The following is a 13,425-nucleotide window of genomic DNA, read 5'->3' as shown; positions in this document are numbered from 1 at the left end:
GGCCTGGGCGCCCACCCCTTTGTCCTCTGCGGCTGCACTGACGGGTTCAGCCGCCCATCTGTCACAGAGACGCTGCCTCATTGGCTGTTGCGCTTCAGGCCGGGAGGCGGGGCGGGAAGGCCGGAGAAACTAGTTTGTTGGCGGCGCCTTGGCGGTACCGCTGCGGGAGCGTTTGGGTTGTGGCGAGCTGGTCGACGCGAGCGGCGGCGGGGCCTGCGGAGCTCGCGCGGGCGGCCGGGGGTGGTCTCTGAGGCGGCGGCGGCGGCGGCTGGGAGCGCCTGCGGCGGTGAGTACCCGGGCCGGGCGGGGACGCCGCGCTTTGGCCGCTGCACCCGCGCCCCCGCTCCCTGCGCTGAGGACTCGCCGCCCCGGGCCGGGCCAGGACCGAGCGCTTGGAGCCCCCGCGGGGCTGCGTGTCCCGGGAGGAGCGCGCGCGGCTGGGGCGGGGGCCCTGGGACAGGCGTGGGGGCGGCGGCCGGCCGGCACCCCGCGACCCCGCCAGGGAGTTCGCCGAGAGCGCTGCGCGGGGGAATGAATTGTTTGGCAAATGGGTGTTGCGCGCGGGAGCCGCTGCTCTTTCCCCGGGGAGTGCTTGATTCATTGAGTCCGCAGACTCTCTTTTTAAAAGATTACTATTGATTCTGGAAGGAGACGCGCCTGTCTTTGAGAACGCGGACTGCGAAGCCCCGCGCCCCGGACGCCCAGGCCGATGGCTGCCTGCCCTGCGCAGAGCGCGGGCCCGGGGTTACCAGGGGAAGGGTCTGCGCGGGCCTGGCCCCGGAGCCCCGGGCCGTTCACGTTCCGCCTGCCGGGGTGCCTCGTTTCGGTTTGCAGAACTGTCTAGCGGCAGAGAAAGGTCGCAGTCCCGAAGGCACACCCACCTGTCCACCTGGGTGGAGGCCAGCCTGGCAGGTCCAGAGCAAGCCCTCCAGCCTGGCTCTTCTTCCCACTCTCGCCCTGGCTCCGAGACACCACCGCGCGATGTTACGCCCCCACTCCCCCCACTCCACCCTGACTCCTTCATAGTTGCCTTAGCAGCTTTTCTTTTGCGGATGGTGCCCCGGAGACACCAGATACTTTTTTTGTGTTCCTGCTCTAAAGCTCCCAAAGTCCATTCCCATTGTCTTTGAACAAAGAAAAACCTCTCCAGAGGCCTGACCCAACGGACTGTGGGAGAGGGGGCGGACTCAGGCCCCTGCAGGTTTAATCAGGACGCTCTTGGTTCCTGCTGGATCCTGGTGGTTTTGACCTTGGGGAAGGCAGGCTGGGCTTTGACTCCCCGGTAATCAGGGCAGAGAATGCCAGGTGTCTGGACCATTTGCTTTCACTCTGTCGGTGCAATAGAGGGAGGGAGGGAAGGAAGTTAGCAGTGGCACAAGAAGAGGAGGCAGGATCCCACGGTCTGTATTCTGGAGCAGATTCCAGTGACTGTGATGGGGCCAAGCCCTTTGGACCCTGGGCCCCAGTCTCCCCATTCATAGGGAGAATTGATGCTCAGTGTGCCGATCTGAGCTGTGAGCTTTCCTGGGGTGTTGGTGAAGGCTTGCATTGGTGTCTGGGGAAGAGTAGGGCATAAAGTGACCCCACCTCAGGGTCCACTTGGTGTCCTAAGACCGGGGGCCCTTGGGTCCACAAGCTGTGCCTGTGAAGGTTGATGGAGTCAGTCTTTTTGCGGCCCGGCAACTATTTCAGTTTTGAGTCATTTGTCAGGCAGTGACTCCAGGGAGGTTGATAAAAGCGAGGTAGAAATGGAAGACACCTTCATCCTGGGTCTCTGGCTGCAGTTGGATTTATGTGTGTGGTATGGAAAGAAGAGCTGTGGTCAGGTTGTATGTGTGCTCCACATCGAAGGCAGGTTCTGCAGCCGGATGCCCCTTAATAGCGTTTTAAATCTGTGGGTACCCCGTGTGGGCAGAAGAGAGCAGGAAGAAAAGAACAATTACCCAGTGAAAGCTTGCTTCTTCCCATCTATCACTTGGGTAGGGGCAGCGGGGAAGGGTAGGATGAGTGAGAGTGTTATTTAGTGGGTGGTTCGTTACTGATTCATTTATTCATTAATTGTTTGAACAGACTTGATTGGGCACCTGCTGTGTGCCAGGCCCTGGGTTAGGTGCTGGAGACTCTACCTTTAGTGAGCACCTTGATGAGGGGGTGCTGGCACATGGATTAGGGGCCCTGGCATATCATACTGATAGAGGTAGCAAGAGGAGCGGAGGAGAAGACACAGGTGGGCAAGGCTTCCTGGAGAGAGGATGCTTTGACTAAGAAGCGAAAGGCGTGCCACAGCCCAGATTCCAGGCAAAGGGCGGCCACCTTTCTCCTGTTGCTCACCCATACTTCTCCTAGAGGCATTGATGACCTCAATTGGCAACCTCAAGATAGGCACAGGTTGAAGTCTTGGAAAATGCAAGTGGGAAGTGGTGGAGGGTTCACTCTGCCTATAGTGCTGGCCGCAGAGTCAGCAGTCCAGGGCGTTTGCAGGAAACTTGATGGCTTGTGGATGCATCATGTCTTCTCGGGGGGTCCTGGGAGAACCTACCCTCCTGGTCCCAAAGACCAGCCCATTGTCTGAGCCCGTAGTCAGTCTGTACCAGCAAGCAGTGTAGGCATAGCCTGGCCATTGTGGGCAGAGCTGGCACAAGAAAACAGAGTGGCCAGACACAAATGAATTGGCTGATTGAGATGCTGGTTTTCATCTAATGTAGTAAATTTCATAATTTAATTGCCTCAACCAGCCAAGGCTGTTGAAAGGCATTTTCCCCACCAGGAAACACTTAGTTGAAACAAGCTGGGGGTAGAGGGGGGAGGTGTAGGGGAGGAGGGAGGAGGGAGAACTTAAGCATCCACAGCTTTCAGTAACATCATCCCAGCAGGAGTTATCAATCAGTATCTATCCCCAGGTGATGGAAGTCAGCCCAGCCCCTACAGCAGGTTCCAGCCCCTTTCCTGGATTGCCTCATTGCCATACCAACCTAAACCGTGTCAAAGGCTGAATACCTGTCATCCTCAAGGCGTCATCTTGTGAGACTGCCTCCAGGTCCTTCTGGGGCTGTTAGGAGCTGGGGAGGGGGTACAGTGGGATTAGGTGGGGAAGAGAAGGGGTTCAGGGATAGGAAGGGCTCCCTATTAAGTCCTTTTAACCCAAGGGCAGTGGAAAGAGCATGGGCTCTGGCACCAGACTGGAGTTCAAATGCTGTGGGTCTGTGATCAAGTTCCTTCACCTCATTGAGCCGTGTTAGCTTTTTTCAGGGATATGGTGAAGATTTAACCACCATACTATGCAGAATCCCCTAGAATGGGGCCTATCACCGGATGGGTGTCAGTCATGCCATGCTCCCTTTTCCCCTTTTTTTTGGTCTTCTGGGTGCAGAATTGAGGTTGGGGGCTTGTTGCTCTGCAGCTGACTTGCAGCCTTCCCGAGTCCTCAGTCACCTCCCCCTACCCCTGCACCCTCCCTCTCTTGCCACACTTTCTTACTGCTAAGCCTTTCCTTCCAAGCCATGTCCTAGCACCCTGTTGGATGATAAACAGTAGGTGTGTGGCACTTATTGACCTGGTTTTTGGTTTTTTTCTTTGGGGACAGAGTCTTGCTCTGTTGCTGAGGCTGCAGTGCAATGTCGTGATCTCTGCTCACTGCAACCTCCGCCTCCCAGGTTCAAGTAATTCTCCTGCTTCAGCCTTCCAAGCAGCTGGGATTACAGTGGCACGATCTCAGCTCACTGCAGCCTCCGCCTCCTGGGTTCAAGTGATTCTCCCGCCTCAGCCTCCCTAGTAGCTGGGATTACAGGCATATACCACCATGCCTAGCTAATTTTTGTATTTTTGTACAGACAGGGTTTTGGCATATTGGCCAGGCTGGTCTGGAACTCCTGACCTCCAGTGATCCACCTGTCTTGGCTTCTCAAAGTGCTTGGATTACAGGCGTGAGCCACTGCATCAGGCCTGTTTTTTTTTTTTTTTTTTTTGAGACAGAGTCTTGCTCTGTCGCCAGGCTGGAGCGCAGTGGCATGAGTCTGCTCACCGCAGCCTCCACCTTCCAGGTTCAAGCGATTCTCCTGCCTCAGCCTCTTGAGTAGCTGGGATTATAGGCACACGCCACCACACCTGGCTAATTTTTGTATTTTTAGTAGAGACGGGGTTTCACCATGTTGGCCAGGATGGTCTCTATCTCTTGACCTTGTGATCCACCCGCCTCGGCCTCCCAAAGTGCTGGGATTACAGGCGTGAGCCACTGTGCCGGGCCTTTTTTTTTTTTTTTTTTTTAAATGGCAGCTCTGTGGGCTCAGAAATCCAAATGCACCATATTTTCTGCAAATGCATAAAAACCTCCCCAGCCATACTTTACTCCCACAGTGGTCTCCTGCGCCCTGAGTTGGATACAGAGTCTGTATGAGGCTCACCTGGGCCACTTCTTGTTCCAGTGTAACCAAGGCCCGAGGCCAACTTGATTTGTTCACCATCCCGTAGCTAGAACCCTCAGAACCTGTTGGCAGAAAGAGCACTTGAGTGGGAGTAGGAAAGTCCTGCTTGGCCCTGCTTGGCTGTGTGACTCCATGCGGGTTCCCTCACCTCTGTGAGCCTCACTTTGCTCTCCGGTGTAACACTTCTGTTAAATGTTTTGCTATAACATTTCAAAAGTTCTTGCAGGTGCTGGCATTCAGCAGTTTGATAAGGCTTGAGTGACTTGCTTAGTCCTTCTGGGCAGAAGAGCTTGAGCAGCCAGTAGAGTGCAGAGGGGCCGACTTAGAAGTCAGGAATGGAGTTCTGGTTCCAGCTCTGCCTCGTATGTGCTGTGGGAATTGGTTACTTGCTCTGGGCTCTAGTTTTTCCACCTCTACAATGAGAGGGGTGACGTAGGCAAGCTGCTAGTTTCCTTTTCTTTCTCGGTGAGTGGAGACTAAGTCAGCTTTTCCCAGGAACTCCAAAGGGATGGGGCTGTTCTCCTTGAGCCTCCTGCAGTTCCTCCGCCTGCCCACTGCCTCAGAGTTTGAGGCCTCCTGTGAAGGACCTGGTGGAGATAGAAGACCAAATCAGGAAAGCACCAGGCCGGGCTTAGGGGAGCAGGTGTGAGCTCAAAGGAAGGTGGTGTGTGGGTTACTCATTTCCCAAGGCCACCGCTGTGGCTGGTCCTGGGCAGGGAGCTGGGCAGCAGTCATGGGAGCATCTGGAATGGCTAGGATGAGACCTCACTGGTGGGATGTCCCTGGGCACAGAGCCAAGGCCACCTCTTGGCAGAGTTGGACAACGAGCTCTGAGGAACAAGGGGGATCTTGAGCAAATTAGCCGGGCATGGTGATGGGCGCCTGTAATCGCAGCTACTTGGGAGGCTGAGGCAGGAGAATCACTTGAATCCTGGAGGCAGAGGTTGCAGTAAGCTGAGGTCACGCCACAGCACTGCAGCCTGGGCAACAGAGTGTAAGACTGTGTCTCAAAATAAGAAAGGGATCTTGGGGGCGCCCAGCGGGGCAGGAGGAGGTGGCTGAGCACCAGCCTGCAAGACCAGTTGGATGGCTCCTCCCACGGGGAAGCAGGGCTGAGCAGGCCATGGGAGTGGGAGCGCTGCGCCTGCTGCCACCAGCCCAAGGGCCACATTCACCTTAGGTGTCACTCCCCACCCACCTCTGCTAGGAGGAGACTTCCACCATCAGCTGTGTGGTCAGGAGTAGGTTGCAGGGGTAGGATGGAGACAGAAAAGCCTTGCTTATATTTTTTGCCTGCTCCATTGGGATCCCAAGAAGAGGCTGCCCACAGATCCATCTAGGCTGAGCAGAATTAATTTCCTAGTTAAGATAAGGAGAAGCTTTGCTCATTCAAACCCCAGGACAAGCTGCCAGCCAGGTTAGCTGTTGGCCAGGCCAGTTTGTCTGAGAGAAGTTGAGAGCCAAGAAATGGAGGAGCTCCTTTTCTAGAAAGCCATGGCGATTCCATCCATTGTGCAGAGTTCATGTCCTGCATCCTAGCTGGGCTCGTGAGACCTTGGCAGCAAGTCCCTTAACTTGTGAATGCCTCTCTTGTTCACTGGCTTGGAAATCTGAGGGAGAAAGGTATCCATCTTTATTCATGCAACAAACATTTATTTAGTTTTGTGAATGGCTCGCCCTGGACTAGAAGCTGAGGAAGGAAAGTCAGGTTCAAAGAGTTCCTACTTGGGAACTGAGTGTCTGATGTGGGAAGCAGGCGGGTATGGCACAGCGCTAGAGTCTGGACAGTGGGCATGTTGAAAGTCTGCCTCAGTTTCCTCATCGATGAGGTAAGGAGGTAGACTGTTGGTTTCCTCATTTCAAATGTGTCCAGGGAATTGTTTTTCCCCATCTGTTCTCTGCCAGGCTCTGGGATTCAGTGGAGAACAAGGCACGGTCCACCCCCTCCTGATCCCACATTCAGCTGGGAGAGGCAGACGACAGACTGACGAAATATGCATCTGCGGAGGAAGTGGACAGGGAGGTGTAGGAAGCTGGCCATGGGAGGATGCACTCAGAAGAGGGGTCAAGGAAGGCCTCGCTGGGGTGGTGACATTTGAGCCAATCATGGGAGGATTCGAGAAAGGCATGCCAGGTGGAGAGCACAGCTCTCGCGAAGGCTGGGCCAGCACGGGCTGTGGAAGGAGAGGCGATGAGGCGCAGAGAGGAGCTGCAGCCTGACATTCCGTAGCCCTCTGGTGCAGGGGGAGACTAAGGATAACATCATCCTCTTTTGTTTTATTGTTTTTCTCTGATTTAAATCATATATCAATAGATTTCCTTTTTTTTTTTTTGAGATGGAGTTTTGCTTTTGTTGCCCAGGTTGTGGTGCAGTGGCACGATCTCAGCTCACTGCAACCTCCGCCTCCTGAGTTCAAGCATTTCTCCTGCCTCAGCCTCCCAAGTAGCTGGGATTACAGGTGCACACCACCATGCCCGGCTAGGATTTCCTTTATACATGGAAAATACAGGAAAAGATGGAGCACAGTTTGAGGGTTTATCCCCTCCTTTATATCTGTCCGCAGATGGGTGCTTACCCTTCTAGTTCTCCATTGTACATACAGATTTTGCATTTACATAATTTGAATCATACTCTACAACTTTTACCGCTTAGTGTGTGGTGGAGCTCTTTCCTTTTTCACAGTGCCATCATACTCCATACTGCAGCCAAACCATCATTTCCTCTCATTGTGTCCTAAGGAGAGACTTTGGATTATGCCTCATTTTCCCTATATGATCAATGAAATCTTGTATCATCTTTGATCATGCATGTTTATGAGCAAGTGTGATTATTTTAAATTTTCATTGTCAAAGCCAAATGCCTTCTGCAAAGACTTACCCAGTTTACTCTCCCACTAATAATAGTGTCTGAGTGCCCATTTTTCTCTACAGACTCACTAGCAATTTTTTTTTTTTTTTTTTTTTTGAGACAGAGTTTCGCTCTTGTTGCCAGGCTGGAGTGCAATGGCATGATCTCGGCTCACTGCAGTCTCCGCCTCCTGAGTTCAAGTGATTCTCATGCCTCAGCCTCCCTCCCAAGTAGCCGCGATTACAGGCATGCACCACCACACCCAGCTAATTTTGTATTTTTAGTAGAGACGGGGTTTCTCCATGTTGGTCAGGCTGGTCTTCAACTCCCGACCTTAGGTGATCCACCCACCTTGGTCTTCCAAAGTGCTGGGATTACAGGCGTTAGCCACCATGCCTGGCCCCCAAATTTTTGATATTTGCATTTTTAGTTTTAGCTAATGTGATGGAGAGTGGAATCTCATTGTTCCATTAAAAAAAAAGTTTATTCAGGCTTTGTCCTTTGATTCTAGTCCACTTTTGTTTTTCCAAAAGCTCAAAGTGTAGTGAGTACTGCTTCTGCTGCTTATTGGTCTCCTGACCTCAGCTGGGGACTCATCTGTGAAATGAGGCCCTTTAATCCCTGCCCGCCCCTGCCCCCCACTAGGCTGCCGTACATTGTGCATGGGGAAACATTCCTGAAAGTTCATTTTATGCTGAAAAGCTCTGCAAACATGAAGATGCATGGTTTTTACTAGGGAAATGGAAATATCTAGAACATTGGAGTGAATTCAGGTGTTTCTAAACAGCCAGTGTATGCAGGGGAGGAGCTAGGGTGACTTTGCCCATGTGCAGCGGAGCTGGCTTTAAGTGAGTGGTGTCTGCCTAGTGTCCCAGTGATGCACGGGAGCTTACCTGGCTGAGAGAACCGTCTGGCTGGGCTCGAGAGCTCTTCACAGAGGGCTGGCCCAGTTGGTAATCTATCACCTGTCTGCAGGAATAAAGAAATGAGCCAGATAGTTCCCTAGCTGGTCCAGAAAAAGGTCCAGAAAGGGACAGTGGCCACCACAGACCAAACCCTGTCTACTTGTTGGTAGAGCCCAAGGGCTGGGGCAACAAGAACTTTGTGAACGTCCATGGCTGTCCTTATTTGTTTACCTGGAACAGGAGACTTTAAAACAAGCAAAAGATTTACCAGAAGGCCCTTGTATTTGATTTGGAGACGAAAGGAGGGGAAAGCTGTGGAGATGGACAGAGAAGGGAAGGCAAACTCTGGGTCTGGGGTAAACTGGCCTGTGTGGTCCCAGGAGGCATCAGGCCCCATGATAGAGGAGCCGGGGGCTGCTACCATGGCCTGGGCCCCAGAGGAATTCATTACTGCTGGGGAGGTACCTGGGGACGTTTTGGCCAGGCTCTCCTCACCCTTCAGGAAGCAACATCCAGGTTGGGCCATGATTCCCCTGCTGCCCTGGAGATGACTCAGAATCAAGCTCCAGAGGAGGCTCCTGTGATCCCAGCCAGCCTGACCTACTTGGAACAGCCTCAGGGACAGATGTGGGTAGGGGAAGGTAACCAAGGGGACAATGGGTCCCTCAAAGGTCTTCGGTAGGGAGGCCTCCTGCCTTTATACCTCTGCAGCTAGTGAGCAGTAGGAGGGAAAGCGGGGTGGGGGGGTCCTCGCTGAAAGCAGTTTTTGCATTTATTAGACACCTCCTGATTCTGAGAGTTGGGTGTTTTATTAAGAAAGTAAGGGAAGCATCTCACTCCAGAGTCGTTTTTGCGTGGGTCCTCTTGGGGCAGGGTGGTGGGTGGGCTGCCTTTGCTGGGCTCCTGTCCCACTGCCATTCTGAGCACAGCTTGAAGGCATTTATTTTGCTGAGTTGGAGTGAGGTCGAATCACCAGGTTTCCTTTCAGGCATCAACTGGTATATCTGTATTGCAGGAAGTTGCAGTTGCTATTTTTACCACTCCAACCAGGACTTTTTACTGGGAGGTACAATTACAAACAGAATGTCAGGGTTTGGCTGGTTAGCTGAGCCCTGGGAGGCTGCTGCGGGCTGAGGCAGTGGCTACCACACATGGTCCCATGTTGTACAAAGTAAGACGCGTTTGTCTATGGACACACACCTACCCTGGTTGCTGGGTGGCTTTCTAATCACTTCCATCACCCGGAGTTTAGGTGAAAAAAAATGGACTTTGCTGGGTTTTGCCCAGATAATTGTACCTGGCTGCTGGGGCAGCTCCGAAGCTGTAAGCCATGTAGTTCTGACTACCCAGAAAGTTGAAACTTTGTTAAATGAAATTGAGAACCTATGCTGTGCTTTTAAACTCTGCTTTTAAAGGGCTTATTTGGCTGGGCATGGTGTCTCACGCCTGTAATCCCAGCACTTTGGGAAGCCAAGGTGGGCAAATCACAAGGTCAGGAGTTCGAGACCAGCCTGGCCAATATGAGGAAACGCTGTCTCTACTAAAAATACAAAAATTAGCCGGGCGTGGTGACGTGCACCTGTAGTCCCAGCTACTTGGGAGGCTGAGGCAGGAGAATCACTTGAACCCAGGAGGCGGAGGTTGCAGTGAGCCGAGATTGTGCCACTGCACTCCAGCCTGGGTGACAGAGCAAGACTGTCTCAAAAATAATAATAATAACATGAAGGGCCTATTGACTAGATCAGACTCACCCAGATAATCTCCCTTTTTTAAGGTCAGCTGATTGATTAGTAACACTGTTAATTACACATGTAGCAAATATTAGTTAGATCTGAAAGTCTCTGTCATGTAGGGTAACATGATCACAGGAATCAAGTCCACATCCATGGACATCAACAACAGTAATATTAATAACAGCAGCTGTCATGAATCGAGCAACATTTGTGTGTCCCACAGAAGAGTGCTACACTCTTTACACATATTCTCTCTTAATTCTGAGGATGGTACCTTGCGGTAGGAACAGTTATTTTCACCCCCATTTTTCAGATGAGAAAACTGAGGCTTAGAGAATTTAAGTATCTTGGACCAGTTTTGTTTTTTTATTTTTATTTTTTTGAGACAAAGTTTCACTCTGTTGCCAGGCTGGAGTGCAGTGGCTCAATATTGGCTCACTGCAACCTCCAACAACTCCCTGGTTCAAGTGATTCTCCTGCCTCAGCCTCCCGAGTAGCTGGGATTGTAGACACACACCATCACGCCTAGCTAAGTTTTGTATTTTTAGTAGAGATGGGGTTTTCACCATGTTGGCCAGGATGGTCTCGATCTCCTGACCTCGTGATCTGCCTGCCTTGGCCCCCCCGAGTGCTGGGATTACAAGTGTGAGCCACAGCGCCCAGCCCCTTGGACCAGGTTGGCAGGTAACAACGGCAGTGCTGGGATTTGAAACCAGGGACTTACAGCATCTCACCTCCTTGTTAGGCTGCTGAAGGTTGGTATTTCCACTTTGCTGTGTCTGATTTGTGGAACACCATCCAGAAACGAGTCAAGGTTTGCTCTTTCCCATCTGGCATTTAAAAAAAAATTTTTTTTGAGGTGGAGTCTCGTTCTGTCCCTCAGGCTGGAGTGCAGTGGTGCAATCTTGGCTCACTGCAACCTGCGCCTCCCAGGTTCAAGCAATTCTCCTGTCTCAGTCTCCTGAATAGCTGGGATTACAGGCGCACGCCACCACACCCAGCTAAATTTTCTATTTTTAGTAGAGAGGGGGTTTCGCCATGTTGGTCAAGCTGGTCTCGAACTCCTGACCTCAGGTGATCCGCCCAGCTCAGCCTCCCAAAGTGCTGGGATTACAGGCTTGAACCACTGCACCTGGCCAGGCACCGTGGCTCACGCCTGTAATCCTAGCACTTTAGGAGGACAAGGCAGGTAGATCACCTGAGGTTAGGAGTTTGAGACCAGGCTGACGAACATGGCAAAACCTCATCTGTACTTAAAAAACAAACAAACAAACAAAAAAAAACAAATACAAATAGCTGGCCATAGTGGCAGGTGCCTATAATCCCAGCCACTTGGGAGGCTGAGGCAGGAGAATTGCTTGAACCCAGGAGGCGGAGGTTGCAGTGAGCCAAGGTCACACCATTGCACTCCAGCCTGGGTGATAGAGCGAGACTATGTCTCAAAAGAAATAAATAATAAAATGTTTAAACAGGATACACGTTGATTATATTGCAAATAATATGGCAGCTCCAGGCAGGCACCAGGGAACTCTCACATATGTCCAACAGATCTCTGGATCATTTTGATTCTTTCTCCTTTGGGTATTGTGGCTAATCCCTGTTTCATTGAGCAGTATTTATTAAGCATCTAATCGATTCTAGGCAGCAGAGATGACACAGAACACTGTCCTTGAGCTGCCACTAGAGAGAAGGGCACAGTATGCGTGACCTGAGTAGTGACCAGTGTTGTCCAGCAGAAGAAAGGCTACAGTGCTGCAGCATAGACAGGGGGCAGAAGAACATTCATTCTAGGAGACAAGACACAATTCTATTAGTTACTGCATGCCCTATGCCCTGTGCATAGCGTGGCCACCACCCTGTAGGTGTTCGGATTTCATTGTATTTACTGCATTCCTTTTCTGAGCATGTACCATGTACAAGGCTGACAAATGTAAAATCCAGACGTGGGGTGCAGCTGTGAAAGGAGAGACTATGGAGGGGAGGGTGTGGGGCTGAGCAGGGAGAATAAGGGGAAGGGAGGGGAAGAGCTAAAGCTGAGGGGGTGGGGCGGGGACAAAGCTGGAAAAGGAAATGATTGAACAAGGCTTGGGTGTGAAAGCCTTGAAGGCTTCTGAGCAACAGAGCTCAGGATTTGGCACTGGGTTGGTAGGTGTGGGAAGAGATGGTTCAGGAGCCCGGTCATAACCTGGCCTGCAGTGGTGAGAGCAGGACTGGGAAGGAAAACCCCAATTCCAGGTCCCAGGAAGGAGGATGCAGTGGAACTTGGTGGCTAAATAACATGCTAAAAATGTGTACATGAAGGACTGGCTATTTATGGGCACCCATGTTTTTGCTATAAATATACATACACATGTAATTTCAGGAGACGAAGAATTATCAACTGCAAAGCCCAAGTGTAGCAGTCTACTCATGGCCCCTGTACTTTGCTGCTGGAGGGCCTGCCCTCTGCAGACCCCCGAGGTCTATTATTTTGGAGAAGGATGAGGTGGTCCTGTGGGCGAGGAAGGCTTTTGATAATAAAGGGAGGAGCCCGCAGGGCCAGGTCGTTAGAGTCCAGCTGCCTACGGTGGCAGCAGGCTCTAGCGACTGCATCGTAGTACAGACGGGATGGAGACCCCCCGCATAGACCTCCATGCTTCCTACAGAAGTTTCTTTTTCTGAATTCTTTAAAAAAAATGTGGTTAGTGTGGAGGATAAAAACCTGCTGGCTAAAGCGGGTGGATTACTGGAGGTCAGGAGTTCAAAACCAGCTTGGCCAACATGGCAAAACCCCATCTCTACTAATAATACAAAAGTTAGCCAGGCGTGGTGGTGTGCGCCTGTTATCCCAGCTACTTGGGAGGCCGAGGCAGGAGAATCGCTTGAACCTGGGAGGCACAGGGTACAGTGAGCACAGATTGGGCCATTGCACTCCAGCCTGGGCAAAAAGAGTGAAACTCCATCTCAAAAAGAAAAATCTGCTACCCCAATGTTCTCAAGGTGTGGTCTGGGCATCCCTGAGATTCTCTTGGTGGGGGATCCACAAGGTCAAAACTATTTTCATGGTAATGCTAACACATTATTTCCCTTTTTCACTCATTCTCTCCAGAGTGCATAACTCAGTGAACTGTTGCTTTCCAAATGGCCAATGCCTGATGTTACAAAATCACGCATGGGTAAACAATCCATTCAGAGTGCCGGACAGGCTGTCAGATGGGAATGCCACTGAGTACAAAAGTTCATTGATACGGGCTCAGATTTCACATTGCAGCTAACCTTTAAGGCACTATACTCGTCAGGTCTTAGTGTAGCATCAAAGAAGAGTATCCACAATTATCTGAAAATAAAATCTCCCTTTTCCAGCTTGCTGTATAAGGTTGGATTTTCTTTTGTACTGAATAGTCAAAACAGTGCATTTCAACAGATTTAATGCAAAAGTGGATATGAGAATCCAGCCACTATCCTCAAACATTTTAAAATTGATTTTTGGGTAAAAATAAAAATAAAAAAAATTGACATATGACAATTGCACATATTTT

General features: G+C 51.3%; 1 protein-coding gene across 1 annotated transcript in view; it reads left to right on the top strand.

The window, feature by feature from the left end:
- The first annotated feature begins 267 nt into the window (after positions 1-267).
- KLHL25 (kelch like family member 25) overlaps positions 268-13,425 on the top strand; it is a 35,744-nt gene continuing 22,586 nt past the window's right edge. The window contains exon 1 of the mRNA XM_064366105.1: positions 268-286. The gene's annotated coding sequence lies outside the window, so the exon portion shown is untranslated. The remainder of the gene's footprint in view (positions 287-13,425) is intronic.

Source organism: Aotus nancymaae, unplaced genomic scaffold, assembly GCF_030222135.1.
Source record: "Aotus nancymaae isolate 86718 unplaced genomic scaffold, 86718_ANA_hifiasm-v0.15.2.pri h1tg000064l_0, whole genome shotgun sequence".
NCBI classification, from domain to species: domain Eukaryota; kingdom Metazoa; phylum Chordata; class Mammalia; order Primates; family Aotidae; genus Aotus; species Aotus nancymaae.
This window is presented reverse-complemented; position numbering and strand designations above follow the sequence as displayed.